Source organism: Toxorhynchites rutilus, chromosome 3 (genome assembly GCF_029784135.1).
Source record: "Toxorhynchites rutilus septentrionalis strain SRP chromosome 3, ASM2978413v1, whole genome shotgun sequence".
NCBI classification, from domain to species: domain Eukaryota; kingdom Metazoa; phylum Arthropoda; class Insecta; order Diptera; family Culicidae; genus Toxorhynchites; species Toxorhynchites rutilus.
In genome coordinates, this window is record NC_073746.1 from 186,616,996 (window position 1) to 186,635,155 (window position 18,160).

Genomic DNA, 18,160 nt, shown 5'->3' on the forward strand with positions numbered 1-18,160 from the left:
CTGATCATTCAACAAGAGCCAAAGGTTGTACCGCTCATGACAACTCTACACGAGCTGATGATTGCGCCGCCATTCTATCCTGGATTCCTCGAGTCGAGAAAGACGCACCACGCTAGATATGGGGTACAGACTAGGGGGGCGTTGCTGATTAATGGTCAGCTGCATCCCAATAGGAAGTATCCCGTGTCGGGCACACGTACAGAGCATCGAAGACTGCGACATACCAATTATGAGAACACTTGTAATACTAACCTCGAGTCAACCGCGAGTAATCGGTTACATATTACTAACATAGTCTAAGCAAACATTGTCAAAATATTGAACTCCCGGCCCCGTTAGGCTGACGCCATATGAGCCTTAATAAAATATATATTTTGGATAAAAAAAAAAAAAAGATGAATCGATTCAAAAGTTTGAATCAATTCCACCAATTCCTTGTATTCTCTCCACCAAGGCGCCTAGAAGTATATCCTAAGGTGGGCCAACTTGCTAAAACCACTCTTCAGCCATCTTGGAAGTCTACTGTGTTTTGTTTGTGTTTGGATGGACACAAATTCAGATTGGGTGACAACCCTATGATCAGCGGAAAGTGACAGCATATCCACACTCAAAATTCATCGCAGCTATAATAATGACCAACACATTTCGATATAATATATTGGAGAGAAGAGTCTTCTACTCTTCTACTCCACCATTCTCTTGAATTCAACACAATTGTGAAAATTTCATGAAGTACAGTCTAGTTCAAACTACGAACCGGTGTAGTACTCTTTTATTATATTCACCCAAAGTCCCACTTTAGTACTCGAGTTTTCAGACCCGTTGACACGGGTTCACCCAATCGTTTCGCACTAATTCAATGATCATACCACTCCGTTCAGCCGGAAAAGAGGTAATAACGTTCAAAACCTTGCATTCCAGCGTTACTCTCTCGTTTTCGAAACTTTGAACTTACACCCCGATACAGAAATGAAAGACGTAGTCCTACGTCAAAATTATTAGATGCCTTGCCGGGCAGCCTCACGGTAGTTGACCGGAACTATAGCCATGATCGATGAGAAGATATTTGTCAGCATGTTCTTCAGATCTTTAGTGGCCTTGGCGATCAGCTGCTTCTCTGTTTGACCTCAAAATTATTGGAGTAGATCCTCCGTTTGAAGTTCGTCCAGCAATTTTCAATCGGTCGCAACCGGGGGAATTTGGGAGAGTTGGTGGACTTCGGTACAACGTCTATATTCAGCCGGTCCATCTCCAGTGATTAGTTGTCATTCGCTCTTTCTGGATGATTGCCTGCTGCTCAGACACGGCTGGATTAGACTGACGCTTCCGCATAAAAATGTCCATTTTAGCCATGTAGGGTAACACGGGGTGAGTTGGACATACGGGGTGATTTGGACCACCCCTTCATCTGAAAAAAATATAGGAGGTTATGTCCAAGATACGACCGCATTGTTGACGTAGAACTAGACTGTTGTTTTATAAAAGTCGCTTGTTTGTACCTTCGGATATTATTCTATAATGCTGTGAAATTTTAGGAACAACTACTCAGCAGAATAATCTCTGAAATGGTTTTTTCATTGTAGCATCAGTTGACGATAATTGATTGATCTCGCAAAACAATACACTAGCTGATCGTATGTCGCAATTTATGTCATGTCAATGCATTGAAAATTTACCTCGAACGAGGGAACGGGGGTTCTTTCGTCAAAGAAATTTTCCTTCGACTTGCACTGTGGTCACGCGTATTCTAGAGCCTGCCATTCAAGACGTGTTATTTGGGTTAAGAAATCTCAACTAAGTATTAATAAATGACGCTAGTTAATGCATACATTGAGACGGCAAAAGTTCCACAGGGAACGTTAACGCCATTCAAGAAAGAAAGAAGAAGAAGAAGAAAATGTGAGTTTTCCCATCGTGGCTTCAAGGTATTTCCCGCTGAGTAAACAAACTTATCGTGTATTTTGCAGTAAAGATCTGTTCGCCTACAGAAGAGGAACAATTTGATGCAGCGAAACTGTCAGTTTGATAACAATAAATGTAATTTTATTTTTTTTCATATTGTGTGGGGTGACATGGACACGTTTCTGTGAGGTGAATCGGTCCTACAGGTTTGAGGTTTTTCTTTGGTCTAATTGATTCCATATGCCGCCGAATTACAAAAAGGGGATGGGCAGACAACGTTGGAAGAAAGAGGTGCTTGAAAGAGCAACGCAGGCCATCAAGAACGGAATTTCTTTGACCAAGCATCGAAAGTGTTTGAAAATGTTCGGACAACATTGAAAAGATCCATGCAGAATTCGTAATGGTCTCAATGCAATTTTGTCGTCAGGAATCTGGTCAAGATACCTGGTATCGATCTCAGAACACTATTACTGATTGTAATATTATCGTGAATTACTTTACATAAACATAAGTATGTTTTTTTGATAAAACACACACTGGCCCAAATCACCGCACAGACGGTCCAAATCACCCCGCATCAAATTTTAATGTCCAAACATATTTTTTTTTATTTTATGATATATTTGGTAATTTGAAGCTTGATATAATGATTAAACATTATTGATTGAGAGAAATCAAGTATAGCTCAGTATATAATGGGACATTTTTAATTCAGACCGTATTGGTTTGCAAATATTAGGCGATTTGCTTAGGGGTGCGAATTTCCCCCATTTCCCCTACTTGTTCATAGTTTGGCCGGTTGCTCCGACCTCCCGGCCCAAGGCGAGCGACAATGAGGCTACCTTGCTGCCGGTCTCCCTCTCCAGTTCCTGCTGCACTTTACGGTTGCTCTGCACTGTTGGACGATCAGAGCCATTGCCACTACGAACAAAGTATCGAGCGTATTCGTTTCAACGTTTCGCCAAGGCTACTGTAAATCAACTGTAGAGGGCGCCGATGTATTTTTGTAGAAGGCCCAATAAACGTAGGATTTAAGAAAAAAAATGGTTCATTGAATTATATTTTGTAGTTTTTTTCTCATCGCCATCCGAAATTTGTCAATTTTTTAATGCATTCGTGAAAAGTGACTTCATTGTTGAAGCAAACTATTGTGAAGCCATAAAAAGTTTTAGGAAAATAATAATAAATCGTATCTCGGACATTATTTATGTAGCGAAAGGTATTTTAAGGACTTGCGACATGCATTGATTAAGTTCCAACATTCCAACAATCATACGGAAAGTTTAGCCAAGACACTGTTATGCGTTACGATTTTGTCGCTCGAGACATATCATTTTGTAGCGCAACACAACATTCACACGCAGGTAATTTGTGTGAGATGAACAATTAATAACTATTGTTTCGCGGTGCCACATTGAGTTATATCAAGTCTCTTCACAAATTGAACTCCGAGTGGAACAGTCAACGTTAAGGAATAGTTTCCTTAATAGTCAATTTATTCTCGGTTATAAATTGACGTGGGTGATAGTAGCAGACTTAACCCATTTTAGGCCAAGCGTTCGAAAAATCGAACAGCAACTTTGATAATTTTTCATGTCTTTGGAAAGCTACCATATGGTAATGTTATTGTACCAAAAGATAGCTTAATTTATTAGCTACCACTTACTATCAAGTTCACTCATTTTTGTATAACTTTATTGGGCAATAAATTCGATTTAAAGCAGGTATGTTTGGAACGTGTTTTTAATTTCAATTAAAACCCAAATAAAATACAAAATTATGTGAACTTTTCTAATGTATTACTTTTCTAAAAGAACATACTTTGCAATATGGGTCGAAAATCATTCGATTGAACCTCATACAGGAAAATAACAACCGGTAAAATTGAGTGTTCGAAAAATCGAACGTTGGCCATAACGAAAATTTTTTCTAATGAATTAACACCAACACATCTAACCTCTGCAGCGCGTTTTGATTCATTTACGGTTCATAATATTTACTTATTCAGTAAATATTATTCAAAATCTGTATGATTTTTTGTCCGTTATAGCCTTAGGTAATGGTGGCCCGTAGAATTTCGTGTGTAGAGGAGCTGAAGGAAATGATCAGTACGTATAACGAGAATTTTAATGAGATTACTGGTGTGAATATTCTTTCGCTGGACCGAATAACCACCCAATCCTCGATTCCATTGTTTTTTCGCATCATTTTGGTACTTTGCAGGTATTGGACAATGTTTTTTCGGGAAATGGATAATTAGAAAGAAATAATTCTTAAGCATAGACATTTGTCCACGGCCAACAATAAATACAACATATGCCTGCCAGTAATAAGTTGAAGTTACATGAAATAAAAAATGTCACATCTCATCTTAGGAGAATTAACTTAGGTTTATACTTAGAGACCTTCATCCTCCTGTGCTCGTTCGTTCGTGAATATAAAATTGATGCCTTTATGAATACCGTATATTTGCTAATTGAACTGATTTTCAGTTCGCAGTATGTTTGTGCTTGCAAAAAAAGTTTGCGGGTTTCGGCCAATGTTCGATTTTTCGAACAGTCATTTCCCGGAAAATGGAAAATGGGAAAAAAATAATTCTTGAACATTGGGGTTTCTTTAGCATCAATAATCCAAATTACACCAATGGCTTTCGTCAAAAAAATATTTTTTACAGCTTGGTCGTTAATGGGTTAAAAAGTAAGTCAAAGTTATTATTTACGCGTAGCAGATTCTAAATTCTAAATTTTAGTTTAGAAAAGTGATCCACGCATCATTTTTTTTTTTTTTTGTAAAGAGTTGATATGCGATTGATCGAAAAAACTCAGGTAGGCTGTAATTGGTCAATTTAATTATACAACCATGCAGATCTGTTATGTTTGTTTGAAGGCTATAACCTTCAAACGAAGGTTTTTTCTTTTGGTTCTATTTTTCTCTGGTGTTACCAGATAGATTTCCACGTGTAAGTGACTGACACGTTATGAAGACCACATGCGAAGTGTGCAGTCTGAGCGCAATCTAGCGTGCGTGACGCTTACGTATTTCGCTTAGCGATTTCCAACGAACCAACGCTCGACAGTCACCGTTTTCACCACGTGTTTGGAGTATCGTCCGTAGGGGAGCAAAGCCATCATCCCTGAGTCAGTGGACACAGCCACTCGGTAATCAGCTGATTCTTGCTGATTCATTATGTTTGTCCGTAGAGGTCCCAGTCAAAAGCCCTGAGTCAGTGAACAACTCTTTCGATAGTTGTTCATCGGGTCGTCGCCTATCCAGGAATACCAGAAAAAACCGTAACCTGAAAAGTTCGTGCTCACGTGCTCACCGTCAGCACCCCACATTGTGACGTAAACGCCTAACCAACAGGAAGTGACCATTCGTCATCGACCATGACCATCATGATGCCTAAAACCAACGCCACCTGGTTGTCAGCAGTAAAGAAAGGTTAGCCTTAATTGAATTTGTTCGTCCTTATATTCTATGCACACATATTTCGATTATATATGAACTATTGAAATCCATTGAATTAAATTGTTGAAGATAACTTTTGAGTAGTTTAGAGGTGCGATTTGTTTAGACATTTGAGTTCTCTTCGAGGGTCGATGGCGCTTAAGCAGAGTAGTATAGCTCGACAGTTATTTCTAGAGAAAGCCTGTCTTCGACAAAGTGATTACATATGATATAGCGCTCATTTTTATGTTATCAAAAATAGGGTGACCAAAATTGTCGATGAAATAAAAATATAACTTTTTTAACTTTATAGATAGAGGTAAACATAGTTCTACAATGTTATAGCCCCAGTTATTTGAGACATTTCTGTAGGACAATTTTTTTTGTCTATCTCTTTAAATAACCGATGTAGCTCTTTTTATAAATTGCGTTAGGGTCACCATGACAAAAACTGATTTTCGCTCTAATTTTTATATTTCAAGTTCTACTTGCAAGCTGTCTTCGGCCCTCTAATACAAACATTTTGCGATACAGAACATGTCAATATCTCAACTCTACTCAAAATTATTGATATTTCTTCCAAAAAAATATGCTCTCTTCATTCGGTTGTTATTCGTTCTGTGGCAAACATAAAAAAATATTTATTAAAAATGCAAAATTCACTCTACATAATGTGTGATTTTCAAAACTATGTTATTTTTTGTATTTGAGTAAATTGAAATCAATATCATGAGTTTTTGAGTGAAAAACCATCAATAACTTTGAGTAAGATTATGCTTGATATGCTATAAAAGCCGTATAAAGACAATTTTATTGTTACGTGACAACTTTTGTGAATCCTGTTTGTCACAAAATAAATGCCGATATTTGCAAGATTTTCGTAAATTTTCCAAAAAACTAAATGTACTGGAATTCGTTTATCTATCGTTGACAAATTATAGTTCATTTGTTTGTCCTAAAATGGGGCTGAAAATAGTACATTAAGGTTCAAGAGTCGAGGACCGAAACATGTCAGGTGTTGTCAAGCCATGAAAGTATTTGACTGATAACACGCAAGTTTAACTGTAAAATACTGAATAAACAAAATCAATCTATTTAATACCAGAATGCAACATTTACCCGAATACAACTTTTACCCGAATGTAACGATTACCTGAATGAAAATTTCGACAAATCAGATTATGAGTTTTATCGATTCTCCTGTTGGTAAATAAGATTAAATCGAAACATCATGAGAGAGCAACAAAAATGCGAAGTAAAATTAAAAATTGTAATAAGGAAATGTGAAATGATGCTAAAGGCTTCGCTGTGTCATTTTTGAAAATTAGTGGTTAGATAATGACCATGCCGTATTTTTCCTTTCCGTATACCCTCTGAGGTTTAGAAATCATTTAGAATTGAACACGGGCTATGGAAAATTTCGTAAATGAAGAAGGTAGTTATAACAACAAAATATTAAAGCATAAATGCCTTGAAAATGTAAAAAGGATCGGTAGGAAAACAATGGCACTTTAGTCGGAAGCGGCGGTTTCTCGCAAGCAAACAATTGTTCCATCGATTGCCCGGTTGGTTTAAAACATAGGAGACGATCCTTTAGTTATGTCCGATCGAGCGTTAGCTGACGTTGAGTTTTATGATAGGAAATCGCTGACCGACTGAGACTGATACTTACAAAATAAAAATATTAAAATATATATGGTTTGTTTCCGGATATTTTACAAAATATGACTACTTTCAGGTCGAATTGACAAATTTCTGTGAATATAAGAAGTATCTTTGGGAGCTGGGGCCGACACTGATATTGTGCAAACGCTCTTGATGTGGGCTGAATGGAAAGCGCAGCAAGAACAATTCGGGGTTCAACATGTTATTTCGTTTTTTTTTTATAGATTTCAATATTTCATTCTATGAATAGTTTAATTAATATAAAGATGAAACTATACATCTTTTTCATAACTTTGAAAAATATAGTACGCAACACCACTCTCTCTTTTTCGTTTTTGCTCTTCCCACGCAATAACGCAATATACGATTTGTTGATACCAGTTAATATAAGAAAGTGATCATTATAATAACGCTTATCAGGATTCAATATAAAAATACCTTCTATTCAAATAGAGCTGTAAATAGTACATTTGGGTAAATGTTACTTTCGGGCAGATGTTTCATTCGGGTACTTGTCGGTTCATTTCATGCTTTTGTTTTTCCAAACGAGAAATGATTTTAAAATATCCGTTTTGTCCCAATACACAAATTGTGTATCACCGCTGGTAAAAATTATGAAAACAAATCGTGAGAAAACGAACATTCATACCTGCCAGCTCTGCAGAACTGCAATCTTTTCGAAAAATTATATCAAATAATACTCCAGTGACTACCCATCATTCTGTTAAATCAGGTTACTAAACGAAAAAACACTACACCAATTTCGGAAACCTTGTTCTGATGTTCCCAAATGTAAATTGAGCTCACAACTTGACGTAAACAGAGATATATTTATTTCATTAGTGGTTAATTTTGAGTGAACAAGATAAGGTTTTTCATCGTATCCCTCAAGATTTGTTTCATCTGTGTGTTCCGAAAAGAAATAATCAAGATGTCTATCTCGTGGAGCAGCGCAAATTATTCTCACCTGGTTTCTGCCTGGCAAAGCTTATATTAAAATCCCTACCAGTGTTTATCATTGGTTGGTTAAACGATTCGAGAGATATCCGAATGCCATTTTTTGTGCACAGTGCAAAAGTTTTTGGTTCGCAAATCGCCGTTCTGTTTGAAAACAAGAATGGTTACATTACTTTTCCGTTTCATAATACATACACACGTATACCGTTTTGCCCACCCAAGTTCCAAAAACTGGTAAACATGAAAAAAAAATCGTGGTAAGTGAATAACGTGCTGAATGATAAGAAGAAATAACAGAGCGCAAACTTGTAAATTTTAGCACCACATGCCAGAGGCAGGATACCATCAGCCATGTATTACGAAACTACGAATCCATGAGGCATCCATAGGCATGGTTGAGTCGAGGTATGCTTTCTCATTACACCCCCTGGAGATACTGGTTGTAACTGAGAGCCTTGAGAGCCGAGCTTCCGCAGGTATGCGCGACATTGAGGGAAACGAAGCGAAAAAATGCGATGATCAACATGATTTATGCACATGTGATTTTTGAAGCACCAACGGTAGTATCGTCATACAACTATGGCCAGGTCGTGTTGAGAATTCCGACAGGAGCAAAAGTGTCTAACAAACAGAGAAAAAGAGAAGAAGCCTCAGAAGGCCGAAGCGCGAAATGTAAATTACGGTGCGGTGGCCTGTGGAAATTCTTTCAGCGAAACTTTTTTATCTTCTTCACGCATTATCTCTCCCGCATAGCGTGTAACGTGGAAGCTAAGCCGTTAATCATAATGTCATCAGGATATGAGATTGTACATTTACCTGTTCTGTTGTTAGGACTGTATTATGAAGGGTGGTATACTCGGGGGATGGGAAAAGTGAAGAGCGTGTATTGCGAGCTGCTCTACGCACAGCACATAGCAAATATCTATATAAAACTATTTTCAAAATAGGCTTAAACTCCATTTGTAAGCACATCCATTCAATTAACTCAATCATTTTAGGGTGAACGTTTCACAAATGCTTTTCATAACATAACGCGTAATTCGCATAAACTTCAATTTATATGATGTTCATTTTTTCTGACGCATTTTGCTATATATTTTTTCAATAGTATTAACGCTAAAATAGAAAATAAAATTATTCCAAAGTTTTCGTTATGGCTGTCATTCTTCTCTTCTAGGACTGGAACGAGAAGGAAGATAAGTGCTCTTTTTTGGACGGTCTGGATTTACTCATGCTCGAAAAAACGTTTAAAATGTGTTTCTAGTGCTTTTATACGAATCTGCAGAACCGATTTTATTTTCATTTCGGCTTCGCTCAAAATTGCACCACAGGAATAGCAACAACGAGATATGTCGTTGACTGCTCAGCTACTAGAAAATGCTTTGAAGTCATGTCTCAACAGGACAACGTGCGCTTTGAAACCCTGGAGGAAACACGAAAGACAGATTAGAGCTCGGGAATCGCTCGTCCTATATGCATCAACATAGTCGCCTCGGTAGAGCTACTCAGTATGAATTTCACGAACAATCAATTCTCGTATATGCAACACGTCGACCATGTTTATGTATCAAAATCTGCATACACACAATGTTGTGATGCAGTGAAAAATACAAGAGAAAGGGCAGGAAGTGAACAAGGCACGCAAAAACGTTTCAAACATTTTGCTGTACATCATGCAATGATGATGGTGTCCAACAATTTCCTCATTTTTTCCATTTTTTTTTTTTGCCCCTACTCAAACACTTTGAGTTTAACGCGGAATTCAAAGACTTCTAGTTAACGTGCTTCTCCGTTTGGCAGGTAGTTTGTGATATTTCATTGGTGTTTGCTTGTTCAGAGTTTAGAAAAACGAAGCGAAAATGTACACATGTGAATTGGTTCCAATAAAATATATTGAAATGAACGTCAAGTTCACAACGGAATGTAAATATTTTTGGGTCTTAATTTCCACATAAAATGTTGAAGGACCCTACTCCAAAATAAGCAATGAATAAGCCATGGCTGTCTACATCTTGAAAGAATATTCATTCCTTTGAAGAAAAATCTACCGATAATACAGCATTTTAAATAAACCACAACAAGCATTATCATCTTACGCCTGACTTCCCGTAGTATCTGGGGATTCTCAAATGAAGCTCGTGAAGAAATAAATCTCAATGATATTCCGTTGCAATATTCTCCATTGAGCGTACAAGATGAACAGCGAGTGTTCTCGATTTTTTTTCACTGTATATACTCGAGTCAAAAAATTGTCTTTAATTGTTTTACATACATATTTTTATTTTATTTTTTGATTATAAAACAATAATTTTATTTTTGATTCATCGTCTTAAAGTAAAAAAAAACCTTTCTTACATTCATAAAAACCCAAATTCTTTCAGGAGGTGATTATATGAAAGATCTAAATTAATGGATTCGAATAACATTTTGGAAGTAAAAAATTGATGGGTCTGAGCCTAGGGGTGCGGACGGGATCTTGACATAGGACTGTGATTGTGTGTAGTAATTGCATTTAAATTGAGTTTTTCATTGTAAAAAATCTGTATTCTTTCTCTTTTGATACATCAAATGGATGCCCTGGAGAAACCGTTTCCTGTATGTACTAGTATCCTTTAAACGGGTTAGATGACATAACGTGGTAGAATTCGGTACCGCATTCTATTCAAAAATGTACACAAAAATACCATTAAAGCCATTACTACCCTTTTCTTCTGTTTATTTAATCATGCAGAAGAAAACAAAGAGTCATCATATATCATTTTTAAACACAAGTCTAAATAGTTAAGACCTACAGAAATATAAACCTGAGACAAATCAATCTATGACTACAAACATATATTATAGATAAAAATAGCATTATCTCCTCCGTTACCACGTTGTCCGGGACATTGTTTGTGACAACTTTATAGCCCTGTAAGATCGCGACTACTCAAGCTATCATAATCTGATTTACGTGGGTATACCCTTTCGATCTTCTAAATCAGCAGCCATTTAAATTCATTTATTGTATTTTCACATAACCAAACAACATACTCGATATTATGACATCCTGGACCACAATTACACAAACTGTTAGTAGTGAGACCTACAAAACATGAATTGAGCACAAATTGATTGGACAACATACAATATAATATAAAATTAATGCCTATTATCGGTAAATGGAGAATAATTCATTTTACGCATCAATTCACAATGAATATGAGCTAACGCCCGAATTTAGGCAGAAAGATGCGTCGGGGAGGAAGCGAGTGGATAGTGCAATAGAAAGAAAACATACCCAATTAAGTCGTCAAATTGTTAACTTTTTTTTACTATATTCACTGTTCATGTTTCAAGCAAAAAAAAAATTGTGGATAAATTTCCTGTCTAATGATATATAACACAACATGTGTCGCAATAACCATTTTAAATAAAGCGGGGTTCCATGGATTTTAATGTGATAAAACGCAACTTCCTATAACTTCTTCTATCTGTATAAATAAAAATGGATCGCCGAATGTGTTGATAAGAGCAAAGCTCAAGAAAGGAATTGCCCGGCTTAGGGCTGTCTTCATTCTATCATATTTTCTGTCTGTATTTTGTGTCTGAAAATAATCTTATATTCTAATGACGAGTTTTGGTAAAAGCACTAGGAAATTTGAAGTAAAAAGTAATTTTAAAAGGTAGATTAGAAAATCAATCAATGAACAGTTCTGCGATTGGACCCATGAACGTGTGCTTAGTAAGAGAACGTGAATTTTATAACGAAAAATAACTTTTGGGCGGGACGATTTTTGCCGGGTTAGCTAGTATATGAATAAAAATGGATCGCCAAATGTGTTGGTAAGCGCTAAACTCGAGGAACGAATCGTCCGATTTGAGCTGTCTTTATTTTATTATATTTTTATATCAAATATGTAGTCCATGATATGGAGAAACATGTTATTTGTAAGTGATTAACCCTTTAACGGGTACTAGCATCTATATATGTATCTCCATGTTTCCCGTGCCTAAAAAAGGTAATAAGTGTAACGTGGCTAACTATCGTGGCATAACCAGTTTATCTGCCGCATCTAAGCCTTTTGAGCTGACAATGCTGTCAATGCTGTCTTTTTCGAAGTTAAGCGTTATATCTCACCAGTACTTTATGCCAGGACGCTCGGTTAGCACCAATCTTCTCGAGTTTTCGTCGTTTTGTATCTCACCAGTACAACATGGCTTTATGCCAGGACGCTCGGTTAGCACCAATCTTCTCGAGTTTTCGTCGTTTTGTATCAACCGTCTAGAGGAACGCGCTCATGTTGATGCTGGCTGAGATCATACATGTCTGCAAGAACGCTCCGTGTCAAGCTCCTGTCTCACACTTCATCACCGTTTGCTGTTTCTTCGGGTGTTCCGTAAGGCAGCAATCTTGGACCACTGCTGTTCGCGATCTTCTATAACGATGTGTCGCTTATTCTAGAATGTGACTGTGTGTCGATATGTGCAGACGACTTGTAATTCTCGAGGATTGCGGACGGTTACAGAGCCTGCTTGACCAGTTCGTGAGTTGGTGTCGCCTGAACAAACTAACCATCAGCATTAATAAATGTGTCATCATGAGTTTCCATCGAAAAAGACAGCCAACAATATTCGACTACACAATCGATGATATTATCTTGGAGAGAGTCAGTCAGGTCAACGACTTGGGCGTAACTCTCGACCCTAAGCTCATTTTCGACGCACACCGATCTGCATTGATATCCGAGGCCAATCGTCAGCTTGGGTTTATTTCGAGAATCTCTAGGGACTTTACTGATCCCTACTGCCTAAAATCTCTCTTCTGCTCGCTTATTCGGCCAATTTGTGAAACTGCATCTGTAGTATGGAGCCCTTACCAACAAATGTGGATCGTCAGGATTGAACGGATTCAAAAATGGTTCATCCGTAGAGCGCTTAGGAATCTGCCTTGGCGTGGCCCGCGGAACCTGCCGTCATATACAGCTAGATGTCGCTTACTGAACTTGAATACTCTTGAGCGTCGTAGGCGTACTCAACAAGCCACCTTCGTTGCCAAACTTCTTAGTGGTGAAATCGATGCGCCTAACTTGCTCGAGAAGATGAGCAAGTTAGGCGCATCGTAGAATTCTACGATCCTCGTTTTTGCTGCAACCCCTTGTACATCGTTCATCGTATGGTCAACATGAGCTGGTCACGGAAATGATCAGAACCTTTTCATCCGTAGAGTAGTTTTATGACTTTGGAGAATCATCACTATGATTCAGAAACCGAATTGAGAATCCCGATGTGTTTAATGTTATGTTTCCATATTTTTGTTCGACTATTTTACTTGTTTTTGTTCATTAAGACGATGTTTTCAGATGAATGTTATATCTAAACAAATAAACAAATAAACAAATATCGCCACTAACAAAAAATATTATTTTCGCTGCACTCGGAATATTATATCAATATTTTACTTAGCCAAAATCTTCTAAAGGTATCTGGCAATGCTCCAATTTTTTTTGGGCTGCTCAAAATGTACGATATTAATTTGGGAGTCATTTTTATGTATCAAAACCACGATTTTAGAGCGCCGACAGAAAATTCGGTTTAAATTCGTTGAAAATGCAACAAGTTGAAAAGTTTTTCCCTGTATACGTACTATTTAGGATCTACTGTGTAAGGCCATGTAGTTTTTTCAATAAAATTAATGTGGTATTTGATGAAAAATTCATTTTTTTCCTTTGAAACTATATAAAAATACAGGTTTTTTTCACTGCACTAGAAATATTGTAAATTGCTAAAATAACTGTTTCAATAGTTAAAATTCTTTCAAATGTAAATATGTGTTATTCCTCATGTAAGGATTATGTTCTCTGAAATTGAAGTCGATTCGTTGCCTAGTTTCCACGACCCGTTAAAGGGTTAAAGAATCATGAACGAGAATATTATAATGACGAGTTTTGGTTGAAGTAAGTTTCCTAGTACTAGTTTCCTAGTAAAAGGAAATTATAAAGGGTCGATTAGAACGTTGAACGTTCGTTTATCAAGAAAACGTGAATGTTTGAAAGTATTCATAACAAAGAATCCATTCTGGGCCGGATGAAGTTTACCGAGTCAGCTAGTATGTATATAAAGTTACTCAGATTCAAAAATCTTACATCAGTCGATTGCATCTTCCTTATAGAGTAAATAACAGTATACCACAAAGGACTGCAACGAAATTTTCTCGTGGTGTAGACCGTTTCCAACAAACGGTAAGAAACGTTTATCTGAAAAATATTTTTTAACGATGTCAGTGATTGAGAAACTTAAGTTAATGGGATGCAATGCCCTTTTAGATACATCTTTGAAAAATCGCGGATCATGCCGTTTCCTACATTTTATCCTTTGACCAGAATTTTGTAGGTGTCATAGTTTTTAAGTTATAAATTTTTGTAAAAAAAATAGGAAAAAATGTTTGGCTCTTCTCAAAAAGTAGTCTCATTCTTTTTTAAAGATTTCAAGTATGCAAAGTTGCTTAAAAGACCCATGTGTTTACACCCACAACGTTTCGCTGGTATCTGAGATGGTGCTGCCAACTCCTAAGACAAGTTGGCATGAAATTCGTATACGATATAAATAATTTTCATGTTTTGGATGTTGATTCACTCAGAAATTCTAGGTGGCATTATATAGAAAAATAAACAACAATGCCTGACCGAATGAATGGTCTAGTTTTGTTCTATAACCTTCAAGGCATCTAGTATCACATATGGCAACAGTGTCCATCACGATTTTCGTTACGATAACGACGTGGCAACGTAGTGTTTGATGCAGTGAACCAATGTAGCGATAAACACCCATGTTTTTCACATTTTGCACAAGTGCTACAAAATACGTTAAAAAATTATATGATGGTAGAGAATTTTATGCTGATTTCGAATTTTTATTCCGTTTTAGTTCAAAAAATGTTGAAGCTATCAAATGAGTGTTTAAAAGTAAGTACATTTTCTACATTGAATTTATACAAAAGTAGACCTACAAAAAACTCTCCAAATATCTCCAAAGTTTTTTATAACAAAATGTCTTCCTTAGGGTCCCCTCTACACTTTCCCTTTAAAACTTCTGACCCCTTCTAACCACTTTGCGAAAAAATGCTATAAATATTTTGATACTGCACACGTGTTTTTTCGAAAATTTTGAAATATCATCCCCACCCCCTGAACCAGAGTTGCCAACCTACCAGTTTTTCCTGTATATTGCCAGTTTTTTTTTTGAGCATGCCAGCGAAACAGCCAAAGCCAAAAATTCTACAGTTTTTTTTATTTTTTCCACAGTTTTATCCAGCTTTTTATTTTTTCGGAATTTTCAAGTATTTTACTCCCCAAAATTATATTCTTTTCTTCCATTTGAGAGGTTTCTACTCCACTTTACTCAAATCGAAGATTTGTATGATTTTTATCGCCTTTCTATATCTTTATCTATCTGTCTATATAGTGTAAGCACACAGAAGTATGGTATAGTGTTTCCTCGCTAATTTGCCTCCCTTTTATTGATATACAGTTCGATCAGCAAAATTATGCCAATTTGGGAAATGTTTATGGGGGCGCTGCTATCGAAATGTTGTTCAATGAATATTTGCCAATATGTAAAATTTCACACAACGCCGTAGCTAATTTCATGACCATTCGATAAATTTTACATTACACTATGCAAGCAAATTCTAAAACGTTTTTAATTTTCAATGATCCATTAATCATCAACATGGCGGTAATTGATCCAACTATTGTCATTGAAAGGAGGCATATGTCAATTGTTCTCCTCCTACAAAATCTTCCAAATATTTGCGATCGAAATGATATTCAGGAAATCGATAATGAATTTAGGGAGATCCGAATTTTACTAACTTCAGTGTAAACGAATGCTTCTTTCTTTTTGAGGTAAAATTCTACCCCAAAAAGGTATGACAGTATACAACTTGAACGAATCAAAACTAGGAAGTAGAACAGCAACAAAAACTATGCGAGTAATTCTGGCTTCACAAAATTGGGTAGAAATAAAAAATAATAAAGATGAATAAAGATGAATAAAGAGCAATTCGCTGACCCGAACCTCTCCGTTTTTTTCGAAACTTCTTACTTATGACGGAAGCTACTCAAAATCTCAATTTTAATCATATTCAAATCACGACTTATTTTCAAAAAGGGCGTATTCAAAATCGTTGATTGGACAGACTTGTGATGCGACACGAACAATTGGACATTTAATCTATAATTGGACATTTTTGTAAAAATACTTTTGCGAGAGTTTCACAACACGATACATTTTTAAAAGTGTTTTCAAGTGTTTCCCAATAATTTATGGTATTACTACAAAATTTTTTACACTTCAATCATGTCATCTACTTAATTACTATTGACTGTTGTTTTTATTCAAAAAGGCGAGTTCTTCATCAAAGTCTCCGAAAGTTGAGTTAATTTTACTAGATTGTGTATTTTACACACTGTGCTAATGATTAGTTGTTAGATTTTCAACGATTTTCATGTTTTAACTTGTTTCTCACATTGTTTTTTTCGTTTGTGTTGTATTTGTTTATGTGTCCAATTATAGGTCACAATCGCCTCTAATGCGGAATGTCCAATTAGAGGCGAAACACTGTGTTAAGTTGGATATACCTCGAGAATATGTCATATAATCTGCATTTAAAATGTTATTTTTATTATTGTTTTCCAACAACTTTGTCAAACATCATATTTTAACATCTGGTTAATGAAAAATATTTGATGATTTTGAATACGCCCTTTCAAAAATCAGTCGTAATTTAAATTGGTTATAATGAGAATTATGACTTTGTGTAGCTTCCATCATAAGTATCAAAATTCAATAAAATCGAAGAGGCGTCAAAATTTGCTGTTTTCGGCTGATTTGGAGTGGAAAGGCTCTAAAACAAGATCAGGATTAGTTAGAAGGAAACAACATGTATAAAAAAAGTTTAATGTTAAAATGTATGATAACAGGTGAATCAAAAATGCAAATGACTTATATTGTCACTGTATATCGTAATTTTTATTGCTAATATAAACAAAATTGAGAAAAAATCGATTCTTACAGCTTTTTTCCAGTTTTTTTTCCAAATTGTTCCAGTTTTTTCCAGCTTTTTCAAAAATTTGGTTGGCAACTCTGCCCTGAACCCCGTTTTGGGTTTTGGGTAAAATGAATATTGAAAACGTATTCATGAAGTTTGAAAATATATATTCGGACACCCCACACGTGGTTTTCCTAAAATTTCAAATTTTACCCCCTCCCGTTGCTTCGGGGTTCATAACCAAAATGACTCAAAAATAGATTCAGCACCTTCGGAAACCCCCGTACACCTAATTTCAAGGAATTTCCATTCATTTTCATATTTAATGCCACCTAGAATTTCTGAGGGACCACTGTGCGCCAGGGCCTTCATGTGTAGGGTATAACATAATAGGGGGATACATACCCCAACATTTGGGAGAGCTCCCCACGACTCTTCATCATATCTTAAACGATGTCTGGAAATCGGGTTGATATAGAGACGAAAGGCGGTCAACCACACGAAGCATCAATATCTTCTGAAGAAACTAGTTCGATACATCCTTTGGTTTTCAGATTGTTTGTCAAACGAGGAACTTTTTCGGATACTTCGACCTCTTGCAGTTCTCCTAGGAACTCTGCAGATCGATAGCTTGTTTTGATGAGCAGACCATAAACAACCGAAATAGCATAGTTTTGTAATTTTTCGCCGTCTAATAGAATATTTAACTCATTTTCCGTACAGGTCAAAAGTATATCTCATCAAAACGCTGGAATGAAGAAAATGTTCACCATACAACCAAATTCAGACATGTGGCGCTATTCGCTAGATCCAAAAGGAGGTCGGTTCAGGACTACCTTCCACTACATATTCAATTTATACTTGCTAGACTAAGGTAAAAATAATTTCTAGAATAATGAATTTATTGATTTATGATGTTATTCATCTGAATTATAACACCTCTTTTATTGATGACTACACTGGAGAAAAAGTTTAGTAAATGCAGTTACCAAATCTTTAGTAGTCAGAACATTGGTAAAATACACAAATGTTTTGTATATATTACAAAAAACGTGTAAAATCAATGTCAGATGCAATGAACATCCTTACTAGAGATTCGTACATTTTACTCGATACCATTAGTAATCTTGTTCTTTTTATCATACCTAGCATCTGTGA